This window comes from Eulemur rufifrons, chromosome 8 (assembly GCF_041146395.1).
Source record: "Eulemur rufifrons isolate Redbay chromosome 8, OSU_ERuf_1, whole genome shotgun sequence".
NCBI lineage: Eukaryota > Metazoa > Chordata > Mammalia > Primates > Lemuridae > Eulemur > Eulemur rufifrons.
This window is the reverse complement of record NC_090990.1, coordinates 13,526,070-13,548,952: the sequence shown is the minus strand read 5'-3', so window position 1 is coordinate 13,548,952 and position 22,883 is coordinate 13,526,070. Positions and strand designations below refer to the sequence as shown.

At 36.3% G+C, this 22,883-nt stretch overlaps 1 protein-coding gene across 15 annotated transcripts in view; it reads left to right on the top strand.

Annotated features, from left to right (window-relative positions):
• Positions 1-22,883, top strand: part of EIF4G3 (eukaryotic translation initiation factor 4 gamma 3) — a 315,623-nt gene that overhangs the window by 65,828 nt on the left and 226,912 nt on the right. For 13 of the 15 annotated variants that reach the window (XM_069479450.1, XM_069479452.1, XM_069479448.1 and 10 more), the window contains one exon: positions 9,420-9,495. The exons of the other annotated variants lie outside the window; for them this stretch is intronic. The gene's annotated coding sequence lies outside the window, so the exon portion shown is untranslated. The remainder of the gene's footprint in view (positions 1-9,419; positions 9,496-22,883) is intronic. 15 annotated transcript variants of the gene reach the window in all.

Genomic DNA, 22,883 nt, shown 5'->3' with positions numbered 1-22,883 from the left:
ATGACCCCTCTGCTCTTTAAATTAAGTACTGGGAATGATGTAAATGATTTCTCTTTTTATCTGGCTACTAGGAAGCTCAGAGCCAAATTAATGGTCAGATTTTTGCAATATTTTGGGACCTTATAGTCTGCTAGTCTTTGTCCTACTTATTTATTTACATTTAAATATTCCATTGTATGTAGGGTTTTTTTTGTAACTTACCTTAAATCCATTGTGAAATAAAGCAAGACCTAAATAAAGTAAAATAATATAAAAACAAACTCTGCCATAAACAGGACTGAAAGAAAATAAGGGAACAAAAACCTCGTAGTTAAAAAAAGATAAAAATTTGTTTCTTTTGTTTTTTTTGTTTTCTTGTGACAGTCTTACTCTGTTGCCCGGGCTAGAGTGCCGTGGCATCAGCCTAGCTCACAGCAACCTCAAACTCCTGGGCTCAAGCGATCCTCCTGCCTCAGCCTCCCAGGTAGCTGGGACTACAGGCACGCGCCACCATGCCTGGTTAATTTTTTCTATTTTTAGATTTTTGGCTAATATCTTTCTATTTATAGTAGAGACGGGGTCTCGCTGTTGCTGAGGCTGGTCTCGAACTCGTGAGCGCAAACAATCCATCCACCTTGGCCTCCCAGAGTGCTAGGATTACAGGCGTGAGCCACTGCACCCGGCCCCCAAAATTTGGTTTTTTAAAACATATTTTTGTATTTATATTAGTACTTATATTTAAGCTTTCATTTTCAAAAATTAATGATAAAATGAAATACCTTACTAAAACTTAATAGTGTCCTGCGTTGGAAGGTTGTAAAAGAGTAATAAAATTGACAACCAAATTGTATACATTTTGTATAAAATTGTGTCATCCTTCCACTCCTTCCTGCACTCTGTAGTAATCTTACTTGTGACCAGTGAAATAGATAACAGAAGTAGTTATATGTGTTTATATAGGTAACATAGATTATTGATTTCTGAATCATACAGTTGATTGTATATTCTATATACACAGGGTTATTTTTGACCTTCCTCATGGCTATTACTTAAGAGATGGTTTCTTAAATAGCAAGTGGTCAGATTTCCTTTGTTTAGTCTAAGATTGCATCTTTTTACAAAATCTGTATATGATTATATAATAGATCTGAACCATATTTTTATGATTATAGGGAGGAGTAAAATTGCTATATTTTCTGATGTTGTTTTTAGTTAAAAGTTTTACACTCTTGGGATTTGGTGATTGCCCTGGGTAGTGAGATTGATATACATCATTCATTTGCCTTTTTTATCCACCTTTAAGGATTGTGTTAACCTTTTCTCTACTTAATTACCTATTTCAGGAGTGACAGTGAGCCTTGACAGACAGGTATGTTTCTCAGACCTAAGCCTGAGGAACACAAATAACTTACTAAAGCTGCATATATCAGAATAAAATCAAGCATGACTCCATTCTTGTCCAATCTTTCTCTCACTGTAGTAAGAAATTACAGCTTAGTCTTCCTTTCTTTAAGAAAACGGTTATAACTGACCAGGCACAGTGGCTCTCACACCTGTAATCCCAGTTCTTTGGGAGGCTGAGGCAGGAGGATCGCTTGAGGCCGGGAGTTCAAAGCTTCAGTGAGCTACGATTGTGCCACTGCACTCCATCCTGGGTGACATAGTGAGACCCTGCCTCAAAAAAATAAAATTGTTATGACTTGTATGAATAGCTGTAATGCTTATGCTAATGATGTCATGTTTTGTTTTGTTTTGTTTTGTTTTGTAACAGTGTCTCACTCTCTTGCCCAGGCTAGGGTGCACTAGCATCATCATAGCTCACTGAAGCCTGGAACTCCTGGGCTCAGGTGATCCTCCTGCCTCAACTTCCTCAGTAGCTAGGTTTACAGGTGTGTGCCACCACACCCAGCTAAATTTTTTTTTTCCAAGATGGGGTCTGGCTGTGTTGCCAGACTTCACTTGATTCCTTAGTAAAACTTTATAAATTTGACAAACCTATTAAGAGTATAGCTATTTTGTAGAGTCTCTTGCTTGGGAGCCTCAGAACTCATATTATCTTTTAGTCAACAAAACTCGTGACTGTAAATGCTAAGCCATTTTAAAAAGTGGATAGTTTTAAAAGTAACCACTATGATAACTAATATTTATTGAGGTTTGCTATGTATCAGGCACTATTAGATGCTTAAATTATATTATTTCATTCTAGGAGAGAGTTTATATTTTTTCATACTTTTTTTTGTTTTAAATGCCAAAGAGATTTTAGCAATACACTGGATAGAGTATAGTAGCCAGTATGATCTGAAACTTGATTCTCCGGCTTTCTGGAGAGCTGGCAGGTTAGTTGCCCTTGCCTTCATGTGTCAGCAGTAGAGTGGAAAGGGAACATTATGGACACAATATTGACCTTTCTGAATAGTGATGTGGTCCTTGGCTACCCAAACAACACATCATCTGTTGGTTTTCCTCCTTCCTACCTCAGTGGCTACTTGTCTACAGGGTACTTTACTAATTCATCCTTTGTCTTATTGTTCGATCTTTTGCCTTCTTCCTTTGTTTTTCTTTTGGTATTAAATGCTATTTTTATGTTCATGACTTTCAAATTTGTATCTTTGTATCCAAGAGGCATCAGAGTTTTGGCCTAAATTGCATATTCATATATCTAATTTGTGTATGTATATCTCTTCTTGGATTTCTAATAGGCCTTTCAGAATTTCTATGTGTAAAATAGAACTTATGATTTTGTTTGCATTCCTGCTTCATCCTGTTCTTTACCAGTTTTGGCAAATAGTACCACTGCCTACTTAGCTGCTCAGGACACAACTATACACTATTCTTTTTTTTTTAAATGTTATTTTTATTGATTGATTGGAGACAGAATCTCACTGTGTCGCCCAGGCTAGAGTGCCGTGGCGTTAGCCTAGCTCACAGCAACCTCAAACTCCTGGGCTCAGCCTCCAGAGTAGTTGGGACTACAGGCACATGCCACCACACCTGGCTAATATTTTCTGTTTTTAGTAAAGATGGAGTCTCGCTCTTGCTCAGGCTGGTCTCAAACTCCTGATCTGAAGTGATCCTCCTGCCTCAGCCTCCCAGAGTACTAGGATTACAGGTGTGAGCCAGCTTACCTGGCCTATAAACTATTCTTTTTTTTTTTTTTTTTTTTTTGAGACAGAGTCTTACTCTATTGCCCGGGCTAGAGTGAGTGCCGTGGCGTCAGCCTAGCTCACAGCAACCTCAAACTCCTGGGCTCAAGCGATCCTACTGCCTCAGCCTCCCTAGTAGCTGGGACTACAGGCATGCGCCACCATGCCCGGCTAATTTTTTCTATATATATATTTTAGTTGGCCAGATAATTTCTTTCTATTTTTAGTAGAGACGGGGGTCTCGCTCTTGCTCAGGCTGGTCTCGAACTCCTGACCTCGAGCAATCCACCCGCCTCGGCCTCCCAGAGTGCTAGGATTACAGGCGTGAGCCACCGCGCCCGGCCTAAACTATTCTTGATTATTTCTTTTCTTTATGCCTCTTCTCTTATGCAGTAGCAAATCTTGTTGGTTTTATTATTTAAACTTGGACTTTTCTCTCCATTCATTTCTGCTGTCTCTTCCAGGGTACTGTCATCTTTTACCTGTACAACTGCTGTAGCCTCCCAACTAGTTTTCTTTGTTCCTCTCCTTCGTTTCTCCAGTTCATACTTCAGAGTAGTCTTTAAAAATAATATTAAATTAATACTGTAGGCCTCTTCTGTTCAAACCCTGCCATTGTTGCTTGTCAGTCACAGAAGAATTCCCACTGCTTACCTGGCCCTGTAAGCCTCTGAGTGATGTATTAATAGCTCCTGATTAAATTTTCAAACTCTGTGATTGCTACTTTCTACATAGCTCCCTTCACTCTAGTCTCCCATTATCCTTGAACACAGCCCTTTCCCACCTAAACCCTTTCCATTTGATGCTCCCTTTCCATTTGATGCTCCCTTTCCTGGAATGCTCTTTCTCTTGCTCTTCATAGGATGGGCTTATTTTCATCATTCACATCTCAATTCTGATGTTACTTCTGCTTTATCTAGAATACTCTTACCTTCCTCTCATGCCATTTTTTATTGTTTTCTTCATATGTTTTTCACTATTGTAATCATCTCGTTTGTTTATTGAATTTTGGTCTGTCTACTTCCAATGGAATCTAAATACCATAGACATCGGCGTGGTAATGTTATCTATCTGGTTTACTACTTTGTAGCTACCCATAATATATTTGTTCAGAATGGATGAAGAAGGAGGTTGCTAGCTGCTTTTAATCAGGCTTCTTTAAGCATTTGTCTTTCTAGTAGCACTTTCCTGGCCATGGTTGTATCATATTACTTCTAGTTTGGGGGTAGAAGGGGGAATTAACAGGGATTGAATGTCAGATACTAGGCATTGTGCAGAGTATTTCATGTAGTGATTTAGTTAATCCTCAGAGCAATTTATGGATGTTTTCGCTATCCCCATTTTATAATTGAGGAAGCTGGTGCTTAGAGGTTAACTATGACTACACAGTTTACTAAGGCGAAAGCTAGAAATAGAACCCAAGATTATCGGACTCCAAAGCCCCTGCACCAAAAAGTGGTAGGGGATTCTGTGTAGATGCTGTTCCTAGGAAAGTAGGATTTTGATCATTTTAAACAAGGGGAAATGGATCTTGTTTCTTCATTCTTGTTCCTCTTCTTTTTATTCCTTCCATGGCTTTGAGGCTATTCTTACAGTCATCATTTATCCATCCTTCCTTAGATGAAATGAATCACCTTTACTATTCTTTTGGGAACTCCTTGTGAATTTTCTACAATCCACTTAAAATAGGATTTATACAAGCTGAGTGGTAGTTAGGGAGTAGGGAAGATTTAACATTCCTTTTTGGCTGCCTGCTTGCCTTTTAAATAGTGAACATTGGGTATAGGGCAGGGGTCCCCAACTTATGGTGAGTTGTATCATTATTTCATTATATATAATAATAATAGAAATAAAGTCCACAGTAAATGTAATGCACTTGAATGATCCCAAAACCATCCCACCCCATCCGCCACCCTGGCCTTTGGAAAAATGAAAATAGTCCCTGGTGCCAAAAAGGTTGGGGACTGCTGGTGCAAGGGACTGGGTGCCTGGTAGTAGTCAAGAGTGTGGAAGGGGACAGGGAAGGTGAATAGAAAGCATTAAAGGAGTAATGTAGACCATATGGACTGTGCCACTGGATTGCTGTTTTTTAGTTTATTATTATAAAATGTTAAACAAACTACAACCGTGCTTCTCTTAAAAGCATTAAGGAGTATTAATGAAACATGGTACTATGGGGAGATAAGTGTATTTTTATAAATATTACCGATTTCAAGAAATACATCGAAATATTTTTTATAAATTTGTAATTTACAAATTTTGTAAATTTGTCAGAATAAAAAGCATAATCTGAGATAGTTGGTTTCAGCGTAAATTTTTAGTATTAGTGAAGGTGGTTTAATAGGAAAGAGAATTGAAATGAAATATATATGTTTCTTTTACTATATGGATGGGTATGTTAATTTTTTCTTCTTTTTTTTGAGAGAGAGTCTCACTCTGTTGCCCAGGCTAGAGTGCCGTGGTGTCAGCCTAACTCACAACCATGTCAAACTCCTGGGCTCAAGCAATCCTCCTGCCTCAGCCTCCCTAGTAGCTGGGACTACAGGCGTGAGCCACCATCCCTGGCTAATTTTTTCTATATTTTTAGGTGCCTGGCTATTTTTTTTCTATTTTTAGTAGAGACGGGGTCTCGCTCTTGCTCAGGATGGTATCAAACTCCTGAACTCAAGCAATACACCCACCTTGGCTTCCCAGAGTGCTAGGGTTACAGGCGTGAGCCACAGTGCCCGGCCCCATTTCTTTTGTTTTAATTTTTAAGTTACTTGAGGTTATGGTGTAAAATTACTTAAGCATTCACTGTCATCATTACTGAATTAACATTTTGATGTGGTTATTGCCGTATCAGTCATTTTTAAAATTACTAAAAGCCTAGTGTGAGTTTAAGCCATATGTACACACTAATTGTTTCAAATAATACCATCAAATTTTTATTAATGATTTTAAGAATCTCTCTATCATTGTGTATAAACATAGCACTATAACTCTTCTTCCGTCTGTATCATGGATGAATTTAATTAATGTTTGGAAACTTAAAGTTTGTGTTTCTTGATGTATTATATAATCATAGCATTTATTTATTACAGCAGCATAGTAGAACATTTGTGACAGATTCCATATAGCCTCAGAGTTATACAAGTCCCATGTATGCACAAATATTTACTACCTGACCTCATAAGAAAAAGTTTGCTGACCAATGGAATAAATTAACAACTTGTAATTTACCACAGTAAACTTTCATATTATGTAGTTTTCCATCTTTGCTTCCCTATTCCCTTGTCATTTAAAAAAATTGTTTTTCTTTGTTTGCTTTGTCCTCCTTTTCTCCTCCCACCTCTCCCTCCCAAAGTGCTGGCTGGGATTACAGGTGTGAGCCACCATGTCTAGCCCTGACTGCAAATTCTTGAAAATTGGTAATATTGTCCTAATTTTTCATGTTAAATAATTTTAGATTCTATTCTGGACATTGAAAATTTTATTTTATAAATTCTGGGTCCTGGTATAATCTTACAGAGAATGGTATGTATATTTTTTTAATTTTGAGCATAAAATTAACGTGATTAGTTTTTGAGCTCAAGTTTTGTCTCTGCTTCTGTGGGGGATGGGCAGTTTTAATCTTAGTTCATTTTCAACCCTTTTGTTATGCTGTTTTGGATCAGTCTCTTTTATACACAACTATGGGATGAGCATAGGATTTTTGTGGGTTTATACAAAAAGTTTGGGGGTCCTTCTTTTCCAATTTTCTTCTTTGGAATTCCCCCTAGTGCTCTTTGGCCTGTCATGGCTCTTTCTTACATTCCTCTGTCCAGAAAGAAGGGAAGGGGGTCTTTATTGGAATTTTAGCCTCTTGCATTGCTGCTCTGTTGTATAGTTCCATGACTGGGGCCTATCCTCAAGGCAAAGCCTGTAGAGAAAAGGGTCTAAAATGAATGGATCAGCAACAACCAACCCCTCTCCTCCCATGGAGGACATCTACCAACTATTCACTTCTTTCTACAATCTGCTTATTTTTGTTTACTTTTCGGAGTGAGTCTTCAGGTATATTGCTTTTTGTATCTTGAGTTTTTAGTTGTAATCAGTGAAAGGCTATAGTGGGCCTATTCCATCTTGGCTAAATGGAATGCCTCCATTCTTAAACCCATTTCCTTTTTGGTGTTTACCTTCTTTCTTCAGATAGCTTACTATATATAAAGCTAGCATTTATATTCTTTTGTTGCATTCTAGGCCTGAGAATTCACAGTTATTATCTTCATTGGGCTTGGTTGCTTATTTCCTAAATCTTCTCAAGCTTATTCCATTTTTTAATTTGTAATTTATGACTTCATTTATAAGTTCTTCATTTACAAATTATAACTTCAGCAGATGGCCAGTCTCTCAAGTCCAATGAAAAAATTTTTTCTTAACCAGTTATACACTGAAGGTCTGTATATACTCTACTGTGGCTCCGTGTGTACAGACTACGAATTATTTGATTTCCTCAAGGTATTTATGATACCTTTTTGGACAAGGATATAATAAAGGTGATGTTTGTAGCTGTTTGATCACTCAAAGTGATATTATGTGGATGTAAAATTGGAGGAATGTTTGCTGGAGTGTCACAGTGCTTTCTTTAGCCCTGACCTATTCAGTATTTTTCTCCCAATGCTTTAAATTATGAAATTCTTAGCCTTGCAAAGACTACTGGGAAACTTAGTTGAAAAAATTAAGTATAAGATAGATGTCATAATGAAATGGATCGGAATCAGCATTATGAATGTGAGTTTGAATGAAATTACTCTATGAAATGTTTTAACTTTGTCTTTTCTCAATACAACATTTTAAATCAGGTTTTTGTTTGTAGGGAATGATGGCAACACATTTAACTATTTGAGGTTTAAAGAACTGCCTAGAGATTGGTACAGTGTTATTAATTTTAATAACTATAGCACAGGTTTTTTTTGCTTTGTTTTCCCTATTCTACCTGTGTGTAAATTATGGCTACTTGGATATAAAGAATTTTACTTCTGATGATTCTTTCAGACTTTGGCAATTCATGGTGATTCTTAAAAAATTATTTGTAGCTCTTACTTTTTCTTCCAAACTATCGCATTGAATTAGAAAGGAACATGATATGGGACATATTAAATATTTGTTAGGTTGAAGGAAAGAATATCTCATTTTGCGTTTACTACATTTAGAGTCATTTAAAGAATACTTTTTTTTTTTTGAGACAAGGTCTCTCTTTTCCAGACTAGAGTACAGTGGCAGCATTATAGCTCACTGCAACTTCAAACTCCTGGGTGATCCTCCTGCCTCAGCCTCTGAAGTAGTTGGGACTATAGGCACATGCCACCACACCCGGCTAATTTTTGTATTTTTTTGTAGAGATGGGGTCTTGCTCTTGTGCAGGCTGAACTCTTGGCCTCAAGCAATACTGCTGTCTAAGGCTCCCAAAGTGCTACCATTAAGGCATGAGCCACCATACCTGACCCAAGAAATACATTTAAATCACACAGATAATTTATATCCACTGTAGAAAAAACACATAATAAGGTTACATACTATATTATGTAACACATACAGTTGTAGTTATGTAAACCCACCATCCACAGGTAACTGCTATTCATCTTTTGGTGCCAGTCCTTTGGTTATCATTCTTAAAGTGGTCTTGAGTACACAAGTATTTCCTATTCCCAGTGTTTACCTTATCAGGTAGAAGAGCTTAAATCTTTCTTTTCTGAAGATGAATGAAGTGATAGTATTTTGTCTTTTAACAGAATTTCCTACCAGCATTCTAAAATATTTTAATCTAAGTTATGCTGGATAGCCTCTTTTAAAAAAAAAAATGGGGAGATGGTGAGTGCATGTGGGGAAAGTAGCAGATAAAATAGAAAAAGAAGGAAACAATTGTCCATTTCTATTTAGTTAGCAGAACACGCTGGGCCTTTGTCAGCAATTTCCACTTCATGGATTAGCCTTATCTTCCTGAATATTCTGCTTATACTTCCTTATTTTATTCTACAGAGAGTAAAGGTGGCATATTCTCATCATGGGCCTAAAGTTTGGAGACTTGTTGTATAATTTTGTTTGTTTTGAGCTTGCATGGAATGTTCATCATGGGAATTACTTTTGGCAAGATCGTTTAATCACATTAGGAAATTTGAAATACTACATTTTTTAGTTTCAGAGGAGAAGTAAGTATATAACTCAATAATTGGGTGAAAAAGCTCGGTTCATTGGCAGAGGTATGTGGTGGTAATTTTCTCTTACTGCTAAAGCAGTCCATTTTTGAATTCTCTTATCCTTAACTCGCTCTTCTAGAATTCCTAGAGGACCTGTGCAGCAGCCTCTGGAGGATCGAATCTTTACTCCCACTGTCTCAGCGGTCTACAGCACGGTCGGTATCTCAAAGTTGTTTGTTATATTGTGTGTCTGCTTTTGCACATGAGCTCTTGGCATTATAGGCAATGTTTGTTTGATCGACACATGATAAGTTTTGGTGAAAGGTTCAACAAAGTCCTGAATGGAAATAGATGTATATGATGTAATAAGGCGAATAGGCCCTTTCTCCATTATCTTGATCTAACTAGTGGAGGTGTAACAAGCAATACATTAAGATTTGTATACCTGTCCTTTTTTCCTCTTTCTGTAAATATTAATCTCTGACCTTCTATTATGATTCATTTTGGACATTGAGTTTTATTTTCTTTTTGGATATTTTTTTCTTTAAAAGTTTTGTTTTACTTTTTTTTGTTGTTTTGTTTTAGAGGTAGGGTTTTGCTCTGTTGCTGAGGCTGGAGTGCAATGGTGTGATCACAGCTTACTGCAGCCTCCAACTCCTGGGCTTAAGTGATCCTCCTGCCTCAGCCTCCTGAGTAGCTGGGAGTATAGGTGCATGCTGCCTCGCCTGGCTAATTTACAAAAAAATTTTTTGTGTAGGCGGGGTCTTACTGTGTTGCCCCAGTTGGTCCTGATCTTTGGGCTCCAGTGATCCTCCTGCCTCAGACTCCCAGTGTGCTGGGATTACAGGCACAAGCCACTGCACCTGGCCCCAGTTTTACTTTTTTTAACTTTAAAATTTTTTGATTTTTCTTTTTTCTCCCTGATTATATATTTTAAAATGCAGAAAGACTGAAAAAGTGAATACTGGTTTTAACGAGTAAATTTAACTTTTTGTATTAAATAATTCATAAATGAAGAAAATATAAAAGAGGATGAAGGTAATAAAATTAAAGCAAATTTTAGGTGTTCTGAAATGAAGGGAATTTAGGGGAATTGGGGCATCAGACCTATCTTTAATATTTCAGTTCAACACACTATTTATTCCCATGGATAAAGATAGAGTAGTTTAAAGAAACTCATGGTTCAGTGAGGGAGATGAGTAAATAATTGTTATCTAAAGTGATATAATAGAGCAGTGATTCTTATTGGTTTGGTTTATGTTTTATTTTGAAAATCTGAGAGTAGTTACATTGCCCTCTCCTTCAAGAACATATACCCAGTGTTTACATATAATTTCAGAGTTTCACAGTTCTCCATCATGGCATCTATTAGTTCCAGTTTATGAACCTTTGATTAGAGATAGGAACATGTTGTTATATGGGAAAGGAAGAGCTTACTTCATTAAGAACACAACACTTAAGCTGGAAAGTGTAGGACTTCTCTAGGCAGAGCAAGGAAGAAAAGGCCTTCTAGGAAGTAAAGATTCAAAAGTGTGGTTAGTGGAATGACCAGTAGTCAGTCTAGTGTAACATATGTGTTAGGGTTTATGAACGGAAGTGAAGAATGGCTAGATTGGTTCTGGGTTTTTTTTTTGTTTTGTTTTGAGACAATGTCTTGCTCTGTTGCCCAGACTGAGTGCAGTGGTGTGATCATAGCTTACTGTAGCCTCAAACTCCTGAGTTCAAGGGATCGTCCCCCTCAGCCTCTTGAGTAGCTGGGAGTACAGGTGTATGCCACCGTGCCTGGCTAATTTCTTTTTAAAATTTTCTTTGTAGAGATAGGATTTTGCTGTGTTGCCCAGGCTAGTCTTGAACTCCTGGCCTCAAATGGTCCTCTTGCCTTGGCCTCCCAAAGTGTTGGGATTACAGGCGTGAGCCAATGCACCTGGTCCAGTTTTGGGGGTTTTAAGCTGATTTTAAAGAGTATCATGGAGGTAATGGGTAGGATGATCATTTTTCCTAGTTTGTTAGAAACAAGGCTCAGTTTACACGTGTTGTAGATCAATTAAATATCAATTAATTACTTCTGCAGCCCCTTTCATTCTTAAAATTGATCAAGTTTGGATAATATATTATCTCGTCACCTAGTAATTGGGAATCTTCAATTCACATTAAAAAATAACCTTTGATTTTTTTTTTTTTTTTTGGTAGCTCAACCTTCCTCTAGGTCATAATCTTTTTAAAGTACTGGGCAAAAGGGAAACATCATTTTTGTCAGACATAAGTCTAAAGATATGGTAGTTTTTTCTAATTATAAAAGTATACCATCCCCTTTGAATTTTCGTTTTTAAAATTGAGATAAGTAAAAGAAAGGAAAGGAAAATTAGACAATGACTGTAACCGTTATTGGGTTATAGTTTGTCTTTTTCTATGTTGTAGGCGCTGTATAAGAGGCTTTATCCTGGCTGTTTATATTAGCTTTCTCTATGCCATTTCTTCAATAAATGTGTTTTTTTTTTTTTTTTTTTTTTCCAGATAAAGTCTCACTTTGCTGCCCTGGGTAGAGTGCAGTGGCATTATCACAGCTCACTGCAACCTCAAACTCCTGGGCTTAAGTCATCCTCCTGCCTCAGCCTCCCACCACACCTGGCTAATTTTTTCCATTTTTGGTAGAGGCTAATTTTTTGGTTTTGATAGAGGCTAATTTTTTGGTTTTGGTAGAGATGGAGTGTCTCACTCTTGTTGAGGCTGGTCTCAAACTCCTGACCTCAAGCTATCTTCCTGCCTCGGCCTCCCAGAGTGCTAGGATTACAGGCGTGAGCCACCATGCCTGGCCTGTATGTTGTTTTATGATAAGAATTTAATCACTTAACATGGGATATATACTTCTTAAGCTTTTAATGTGTGTCAGGCAGTGTTCAAGGTGTTTGGGATATAGTAATGAGCAAAACAAACTCTCAGCCCTCATGGAGCTACATTTTTGTGGGATAGAAAGATAGAAAGCAAATACATTCATAGTATACTAGTGGGTAATTATAAGTGCCTTGATGAAAATGTGCAGGATAAAAAGGATAGAGAAAGACTAGTTATCCTACATTTATCTTAAGGCTCTCACAGGAGGTCTCTCTGAAAAACCTAAGAAGATTTTTAGGGAAAAAGCTTTTCTGGTACAAGGAACAATAGTGCAGAAGCCCTGAGATTGCAGCGGGCTTAGAAATACAAGGGAGACAGTGTGGCTGGAGTAGAGAGAGGTTGAATTTTGGGCATCAGATCATGTGGGGTTTTATAGACCATGGTAAAGATAATGCTTTTTAATGTAGATGTAATGGAAAGCCAATGAAGTGTGAAGTACAGTAGATCTGAGTTTCCTTTTAAAAGGTCACTGTAGCTACTATGTGGAGAGTAGACTGTGACGAAGGCAGGTGGTAGCGGTGGTGAAGTGGAAGTAAGGAGATCAGTTAAGAGGTTACTATAGTATAGATAAAAGATGATTGTGGCTTGCTTTGAAGTGGTAGCAGTAAAGGAGATGACTAGTCAGATTGGGTGTATATTTTTAAAGGAAAGTCAGTGGGATATGATGATGCCTTAGATGTGAGATGTAATTGAGAGAAAAGAGTAAAGGATGATGTCATGGATCCTGGCTTGAACAACTGAGTTAATGTGGTCATATTTGTAGAGACAACACTGGGTAAGGAGCAGAGGTTTTGTTGAGAAAAATCAACTTAATATATGTAAATATTTTGGTTGGAGTTAAGCATTAGGTTGTTTCCATTTTTTGCTGGTATAAATTACTTCATTGAATTTAAAGCCTTTTCTGTATTTTGGATTTTTTAATAGAATAATTTCCTAGAAATGCAATTACTTTGTTATGGAAGAAGCATGTTATTAAGATTCCTTGTAAATGAGGACGTGTGATTCTGTAAACTTAACTACTTTGCAGAGGAGATCATCAAAATGCTGTTAGTGGTAGCACAGTGCCTGCTATAGTTTACGTGAAATGTTTGAATCTACATTTTTGAATTTGTTTTTGGAATTTGATCTAATTTGACTTTTACTATTTAAAGCTACTGCCATATGTGTAGTCCTTTGATGAATTCCAAAAGAGTGTGTGTGTGTGTGTGTGTGTGTGTATTATACATTGTGTCTATTCTGGAAGGATGACGCAGAACAATTTACTACTTAAAGTATGATGGTGTCCACTTTTTTATAAATTGTTTCATTCTTAGTAATTTAAGTGTCGTTCACTTTTACAGTGTTGTTGTACACACCATTAACTGAATGAATAGGAAAGTGGTTGACCAGTTGCTTTGAAGTCCTTCGTCTTCCCTTTTTTCACCCCCAGGATTATGTGTTGGTCATTATTCCTCTAGCATCTAGGTTCATTAGCATCATTTCTGTGTCATAAAATAAAGGCTAACCCTCAATTCACCACCTACTGCCTCAGCATATGGTGCCCATATGTCACTTTGATTGAGTTGGTTAAATTCCTTGAAAGGCAGTTAAGACTCCTGGCTAGTCTTTAAAAATTATACAGAGTTTTTGCTTTTTTATATCTGGTACACAGGCTTTATGCCCTGTTGTCAGCCTTTTTAGATAGGTTTTCTGCTGATAATCAAAGAGAAGCATCAATAGATCAACTCAGCTTTTGGAATGCATTCATGGTAAATGTTTTAGCCTGGTTATTTTGTATTTCTTTATTTTAACCTGGTTTGTAGAAGTTTGTCCTTGGAATATTTATCAGGGATGAAAGGGAAGCTCATGTCATTATTCTTCATTATCACTAATTGAGTGATTGACCATATGAACAAAAAAAGAAACAAGGAAATATATTTTAAACTCTAGTTAGAGCTATATATATATATTATAAGGTATAGGGGAAATGGCAGACCTAAAGAGGAATAAGATCATTTGAAATATATTAATTGATAACTTTCTTATATTGGCATGCTTCTGTAATATATACTGTGGAATTTTACTATGTTATGTAGTTTTGTCTTATATACTTTTTTAAAAGAGAAATTAGATTTTATAAGTATCAGGCTAGTATTTTTAATATATTTGCAGAGATGAACTAATGGAATGATGACATTAATACAAGAAGCAGCAGTCTATATTTTAGGAGATTGGAGGGGTTGTCTTATTAACTGCTTATGAAAAATTCCTATTAGTAAATTATTTAAATTACTCCCTAATAAATACATTGCTCTTTAATACCATCAAATTTAATGATCCTTTTAGCCAATTTATATTTTATTTGGAAAGTTTTGATTCTGTTACCCTATAGCTTTATGTGATCTAATTAGAAAATCATACTTTTAGGTCTTCTTCGAAGTCACTGGTAAGCATTGAGTATCAGTGGAGACAATTCTCCAGAGACAAAATTTATCCTGGGTTGATCAATACTCCTTAGGCAATATTGTCAAGCCAGTTGTAAATCTACCTAATTATCCTATCATCTAGCACAGAATAATATTCCATTGTTTTTTACAATGATAAATACATTGGTTGAATTAATTTGTTTACTTATACTTTTTTAGGACCATTTTATTTATTTTTATTTCTCAGCTTTTAAAAATTGGTACATGATAATCGTTCATATTTATTGGTAATTTGTTATTTGATATGTACATACAATGTGTGATGATCAAATTAGGGTAATTAAGATATTTATCACCTCAAACATTTATCATTTCTTTGTGTTGGGAACATTTCAAATCCTCTAGCTATTGTGAAATATACAATAAATTATTGTTAGTTACAGTCACCCTACTTTGCTATTGAACACTAGAATTTATTCCTTCTAACCTTATTTTTGCACCTATTAGCCAGCCTCTCATATATCGCCTCTCTCACCCTCCCAGACTCTGGTAACCATCATTCTACTGTCCACCTCCATGTGATCCTTTTTTAGCTCCCACTTATGAGTGAAAATAGAAATATTTGACTTTCTATGCTTAGCTTAGTTTAATTCACTTAATACAGTGACCTCCATTTCCATCCATGTTACTCCAAAGGGCAGGATTTCATTCTTTTTTTTTTTTTTTTACAGTTGAATAGTATTTCATTGTGTTTATATACCACATTTTCATTATTCATTCATTAGTTATGGATACTTAAGTTGATTCCATATCTTGGCTATTTGAATAGTGCTGCAATAAACATGGACTTGCAGCTATCTCTTTGATATACTGATTTCCTTTCTTTTGCCTATCTATCCATCAGTGGGATTTCTGGATCATATGTTAGATTGATTTAGTTTTTTCTGGAACCTCCATAATGTAGTAATTGACATTTCCACCAGGAGTGTAGTTGTGTTGTCCTTTCTCTGCATCCTTGCTAGCATCTTTTTTTCCCCCCCTTTTGAGACACTCTCTCACTATACCACCCAGGCTGGAGTGCAGTGGACTTATCATAGCTCACTGCAACCTTGAACTCCTGGGATCAAGCAATTCTCCTGCCTCAGCCTCCTGAATAGCTGAGATTACAGGTGTGCACCACCATGCCCAGCTAATTTTTTCTATTTTTAGTTGCCTGGCTAATTTCTTTCTATTTTTTTAGTAGAGACCGGATCCCGCTCTTGCTAGGACTGGTCTCGAACTCCTCAAGCAATCCTCCTGCCTCTGCTTCCCAGAGTGCTACAATTACAGGCTTGAGCCACCACTCCCAGCCCTGTTTTTTTTTTTTTTTTTTTTTAATAATAACCTTTTTAACTGGAGTGAGATGATATCATTGTAGTTTTGATTTGCATTTCCCTGATGATTAGTGATGTTGAGCAGTTTTTCATCTGCCTATTGGGCATTTGTATGTTTCCTTTTGAGAAATGTCTGTTTAGATCATTTGCCCATTTTTAAATTGAATGATTTGTTTCTTTTGCTATTGAGTTGTGTTCCTTATGTATTCTGGTTATTAATCCCTTGCTGAACTGATAGTTTGCAGATATTTTCTTCCGTTTTGTAGGTTGCCTTTTCACTCTGTTGTTTCCTTTGCTGTTGAGAAGCTTTTTTAGTCTAATGTAATCCCATTGTCTACTTTTGCTTTTGTTTCTATGCTTTTTAGGTTTTATCCAAAAAATCTTTGTCCAAGCCAGTGCTCTGAAGTGTTTCCCCAGTGTTTTCTTCTCGTAGTTTTATGGTTTCAGGTTTTAAGTTTAAGTCTTTAATCCATTTTATTATTTTTTTTGTAAGAGACAGGGTCTCATCTGTCACCCAGGCTGGAGTGTAGTGGTGCAGTCATAGCTCACTACAACCTTGAACTCCTGGGTTTAGGTGATCTTTCTGGCTCAGCCCTCCCTCTCCCCCAGTAGCTGGAACTGCAGATGCATGCCACCATGCATGGCTAATTTTTAAAAAAATTTTTTTGTAGAGGAGAGATCTGGCTGGCTATGTTGCCCAGGCTGGTCTCGAACTTCAGGCCTCAAATAATCTTCTCACCTTGACCTCCCAAAGAGCTGGGATTACAGGCATGAGCCATTGCGCATAGCTCATTTTGATTTGATTTTTTTTTTTTTTTTTTTTTTTTTTTTTGAGACAGAGTCTCACTCTGTTGCCCGGGCTAGAGTGAGTGCCGTGGCTTCAGCCTAGCTCACAGCAACCTCAAACTCCTGGGCTCAAGCGATCCTCCTGCCTCAGCCTCCGAGTAGCTGGGACTACAGGCATGCGCCACCATGCCCGGCTAATTTTTTGTATATATATATTTTAGTTGTCCATATAATTTCTTTCTATTTTTAGTAGAGACGGGGTCTCACTCTTGCTCAGGCTGGTCTCGAACTCCTGACCTCGAGCGATCCACCCGCCTCGGCCTCCCAGAGTGCTAGGATTACAGGCGTGAGCCACCGTGCCCGGCCTTGATTTGATTTTTGTATATGGTGAGAGATAGGGGCTGAGTTTCACTTTTCTGCATTTGGATATCCAGTTTTCCCAGCACCATTTATTGAAGAAACCATCCTTTCCCAGTGTATGTTCTTGGTGCCTTTGTCAAAAATGAGTTTGGCTGTAAGTACATGGTTTTATTTCTTGGTTCTCTAGTCTGTTCTATTGGACTTTGTTTCTGTTTTTTTGCCAGTACCATCCTGTTTTGGTTACTATTGCTTTTTGCTTAGGATTGCTTTGGCTATTTTGGGGTCTTCTGTGGTTCCATACAAATTTCAGTATGTTTTTTGATTTCGTGCTGAATGATTTTGTGTTTTGATTGGAATTACATTGAATTTGTAGAGAGCTTTTGGTAATATGGTCATATTCACCATATTAATTCTTCCAATCCATGAACATGGTATGTCTTTCCATATTTTGGTTACTTCTTCAATTTCTTCCATTAGTGTTATAAAACTAAAAGTTTTCCTTGTAGAGAGGTTTCACCTCCTAGGTAATTTATTCCTAGGTATGTTTTTTTTTTTTTTTTGTAGCTATTGAAATTGGGATTGCTTTTTTAAATATTCTTTTTCTCTAGTTTGATGTTGGTGTATAGAAACTCTATTGCTTTTTGTATGTTAATTTTATATCCTGCAACTTTACTGAATTTATGACATCTAAGAGTTTTTTGGTGGAGCTTTTTAGGATTTTCTATTTATAAGATCATATTGTGTACCAAGAGTGACAATTTGATTTTGTCTTTTCCAATTCTATGCCCTTTATTTCTTTTATGTTTTAAGTTTTTTTTAATGCTTTTAATGGCATAGCTTCCAGAAGAGAATATGCCCTTTATTTCTTTCTCTTGCCTAATTGGTCTGGCCAAGACTTCCAGTACAGTGTTGATTAAGAGTGATGAGAGTTGTCATCATTGTCTTATTCCAGTTCTAGAGGAAAAGCTGTCAACTTTTTCCCATTCAATATAATATTAGTTGTGAGTTTGTCATATAATGGCCTTTATTGTGTTGAGGTATGCTCCTTCTGTACCTAGTTTCTTAAGGGTTTTTTTTTTTTTTTTAAATGTGAAGGAATACAGTCTCATGTATTGAGATAATCACGTGGTTTTTGTCCTTCATTCTGTTGATGTGATATATCATGTTTATTGATTTGCCTATGTTGAACCATCTTTGCATCCCTGTGATAAATCCTACCTGATCATGACGAGTGATTTTTTAAATATTCTACTGGATTTTGTTTGCTAGCATTTTGTTGAGGACTTTTACAGTTACGTTCTTCAGTGATAGTGGCCTGTAGTTTGTTTTTTTCCCAGTGTCCTTGTGCTTGTCCAACATTTGGATTAGGGTAATGATGGATTTGTAGAATGAGTTTGGAAAAATTTCTTCCTCTTCTGTTATCTGGAAGAATTTGAGAAGAATTGATATTTAGTCTTCTTTAAATGTTTGTTGGAATTTAACAGTGATGTCATCAGGTTATGGTCTTTTCTTTGGTAGAAGTCTTTTTATTGCTGATTCAATCTTATTATTCGTAATTGGTCTGTTGAGGTTTTCTGTTTCTTCCTGGCTCAGTCTTAGTAGGTTGTATATGCCCAGGGATTTATCCATTTTTGTTAGGTTTTGCAATTTATTGGTGTATAATTGTAATAGTCTCTAATGATCCTTTGTATTTCTGTGGTATCAGTTGTAATGTGTCCTTTTTTGTTTCTGATTTTATTTATTTTGTTTCTTTTTCTTCTTGACGATTTCGTTTATCTTTTCAAAAAACCAAGTTTTCTTTTTATTGATCATTTGTATTGTTTTTTAAATTTCAATCTCATTTAGTTTTGCTCTGGTATTTATTATTTATTTCTACAAATTTTTGGTTTGATTTTTTCTTTTCTAGTTCCCTGAGATGCATCGTTAGGTTGTTTATTTAAAATCTTTCTACTTTTAAGATGTAAGGGTGTGTTGGTATAAAACTTTTCTCTTCATACTGTTTTTCTTGTATCTCATAGTTTTTTTTTTGAGACAGAGTCTCAACTCTGTTGCCCGGGCTAGAGTGCTGTGGCATCAACGTAGCTCACAACAACCTCAAACTCCTGGGCTCAAGCAGTCCTTCTGCCTCAGCCTCCTGAGTAGGTAGGACTACAGGCATGCATCACCCATGCCCGGCTAATTTTTTCTATATATATTTTTAGATGTCTAGCTAATTTTTTTCTATTTTTTTTTAGTAGACATGGGGTCTCGCTCTTGCTCAGGCTGGTCTCGAACTCCTGAGCTCAAGTGATCCGCCCGCCTTGGCCTCCCAGAGTGCTAGGATTACAGGTGTGAGCCAACGCACCTGGCCCCCATAGTTTTTAGTATGTTGTATTTCTAGTGTTATTTGTTTCAAGAAATTTTTAAATTTCCTACTTCTTCACTGACCCATTGGTTGTTCAGGGGCATGTTGTTTAATTTCCATGTATTTGTATGGTTTACAAAGTTCTTCTTGTTACTGATTCCTGGTTTTATTTTATGTGCTCTGAAAAGATAGTATGATTTCAGTTCTTTTAAATTTATTGAGACTTGTTTTGTGGCCTAACATGTGGTCTGTCCTGGACAATGTGCTGATGAAAAGAATGTATGTGCTACAGCTGTTGGATGAAATGTTTTGTATATGTTTGTTAGGTGGTTTAAAATGCAGTTTAAAACCAATGTTTCTGTGTTGATTTTCTCTCTGGATAATCTCTCTAATGCTGAGAGTTGAGTATTGAAGTCCCTAGCTATTATTTTATTGTAATTTATATCTCCTTTTAGATCAAATAATTTTTGTATTATATCTCTGGGTTCTCCATTGTTGGGTGGCATATATATTTACAATTGTTATTTCGTCTTGTTGAATTAATGTCTTCATATAATGACCTTCTTTGTTTCTTTTTAGTTTTTGACTTATAATCTGTTTTATGTGATGTATATATAACTGCTCATGGTTAGTTTTGGTTTTTGTTTGCTTGGGATATATTTTTTCATCTCTTCACTTTCAGTCTAAGTGTGTCTTTATGGGTGAAGTGAGTTTCTTGTAGGTAGCATGTAGTTGGGTCAATATTTTAAAAATTTATTCAGCCAGTCTATGTTTTTTTAAGTAGGGAATTTAATCTATTTGCATTGCAAGTTATTATTGATGTGTACTTACTCCATTTACTTTGTTGTTTTCTGGTTGCTTTGTATATCCTTTGGTCCTTCCTGTCTTATTGTTTATCATTGTGGTTTGGTGGTTTTCTGTAGTGATAAGGCTTTATTTTATGTTTTTCTCTTTCTCTTTAATGTATCTGCTTTACTAGTGAGTTTTATACTTTTCTGTGTTTTCATGGTGGTGATTATTGACTTTTTGCTTCCAGCACTTTCTTTTTTAAACAGTTTTATTGAGGTATATTTGATATATAGTATTTTATTTTTTTTTTTTTTGAGACAGAGTCTCACTCTGTTGCCCAGGCTAGAGTGAGTGCCGTGGTGTCAGCCTAGCTCACAGCAACCTCAAACTCCTGAGCTCAAGGGATCCTCCTGTCTCAGCCTCCCGAGTAGCTGGGACTACAGGCATGCACCACCATGCCTGGCTAATTTTTTCTATATATATTTTTTAGCTGTCCATATAATTCTTTCTATTTTTAGTAGAGATGGGGTCTCGCTTTTGCTCAGGCTGGTCTCGAACTCCTGAGCTCAAACGATCCGCCCACCTCGGCCTCCCAGAGTGCTAGGATTACAGGCGTGAGCCACTGCGCCCGGCCGATATATAGTATTTTAAAGTGTGCAGTTTGGTAAGGTGTGACACATGTATATACCCACTACAATACTTCGCTGCAATCAAGGAAATTTCCATATCAATCAGTTTAAAAAATTTCCTTGTACCTCTTTCTAATCCTTCCTTCACACCTTTTCCCCGCCATTGATCTGCTTTCTGTCATTATGGATTCATTTATATTTTTTAGATTTTTATATAAATGGAATCATGCAGTATGCACTTTTTTTTTTTTCCTCAGCATAATTATTTTGCTATTTATCTATATTGTGTGTATCAGTAGTTTGTTCCCAGAAGAAAATGTTAAATAACCCTTAGGGCTATTTTAAACACATGTTCCATATAATATTTTTTCCCCTAACATTAATGTTTGGTTTTCGGTAAACATAATTTACATTACAATGATTATACAATTTGTTAGTTTTCATTCTTTATACAATATTGTATTACAAATGATTTTTCATGTTACTACACAGCATTTATGATAATAACTTGAACAGCTTAAGTAGCTTTGCAAGGAAGTGAATCATAATTTACATAACTGGTAAATTTATAAGCTAGTGTTCGGTTTAAATCTTTCCTCTTTTTTATTTTCTATTTTAAATAATTGTGATATATACATATGGATATGTGTATATCTATGTATACATAATACATATTCATACATATATGTGTGTATTTTTTCCTCTGTTTAGTATTATTTCCATAGAGTACAATTCCCATAAACAGAATTAGTGACAATATATACACAGAATATGTGCATATATTAATATATACACGTTAAAATACTTCATATTTTGACGTATTGTTCAGTTATGGCAGCCTACAGTACTGTGAGCAGTATAGGAGTGTGTCCTTTTCATTGTTTTGACAGCTTCAGATTTTCACATTTTCAAACATGGTTAATTTTATAGGTCAAAAGTGATATTTTACAATTTACAGCAGAGGAAATTAGGTATGTGAATGTGGAGGTATGTTTAACATTGATAAAATTATGATATTATACTTTGTTTATAAAATTAGCAAAGGTTCAATTACTCATTTCTCAGTTTTGTAAGAACATAGTAACTAGGAATTTTTAAAGGATTTTTTAGGCTTTTTTATCTTTTTCCTATTTAATAATTTTTTTTTTTTTTGAGACAGAGTCTCAATCTGTTGCCCGGGCTAGAGTGCCGTGGTGTCAGCCTAGCTCACAGCAACCTCAAACTCCTGGGCTCAAGCAATCCTCCTGCCTCAGCCTCCCAAGTAGCTGGGACTACAGGCATGCGCCGTCATGCCTGGCTAATTTTTTCTATATATTTTTAGTTGTCTGGTTACTTTCTTTCTATTTTTAGTAGATACGGGATCTCACTCTTGCTCAGGCTGGTCTCGAACTCCTGAGCGCAAACCATCCACCCACCTTGGCCTCCCAGAGGGCTAGGATTACAGGCATGAGCCACCGTGCCCAGCCTTTTCCTGTTTAATATTTTTTAATTATTTGGTATGGAAAAGTTATGAAATTTTCTTGTTTGTTATGACAAAACAGATTTGGTTGTAAGAAAACTGTATGTATATAAATTATTATTGTCATTTCTCCAGTAGCATTTATGAATGATCCTTTACCATAGTTAGAAATCCAGATTCTTGTATGTGACAAAAATTTAAATAAAAGATGAAAATAGCATTTAAATATTTTCTTAATCTTGGACATTGCTATAATGTTTACCCCAGAATTCTCCAACCATTTCAAATTATCTAAGTCAGCGTTTTTCAACTGGAGATGATTTTGTCCCTCAGGGGACATTTTGTAATGTCTGGAGATGTTTTTGACTGCCACAGTTGGCTGGTGGCTGGGGTGTCCAGGTATGGGGTGAGTGGAGACATATGAGTGCTACTGACATTTAGTAGGTAGAGGCCAGGTGTGTAGCTAAATATCCAAGTACACAGAACAGTCTTACAGCAAAGAATTATCCGGCCCAAAATGTCAGTAGTTGGGAATGTCTGACCTAGATTTTTCTTTAGTGTTAGGT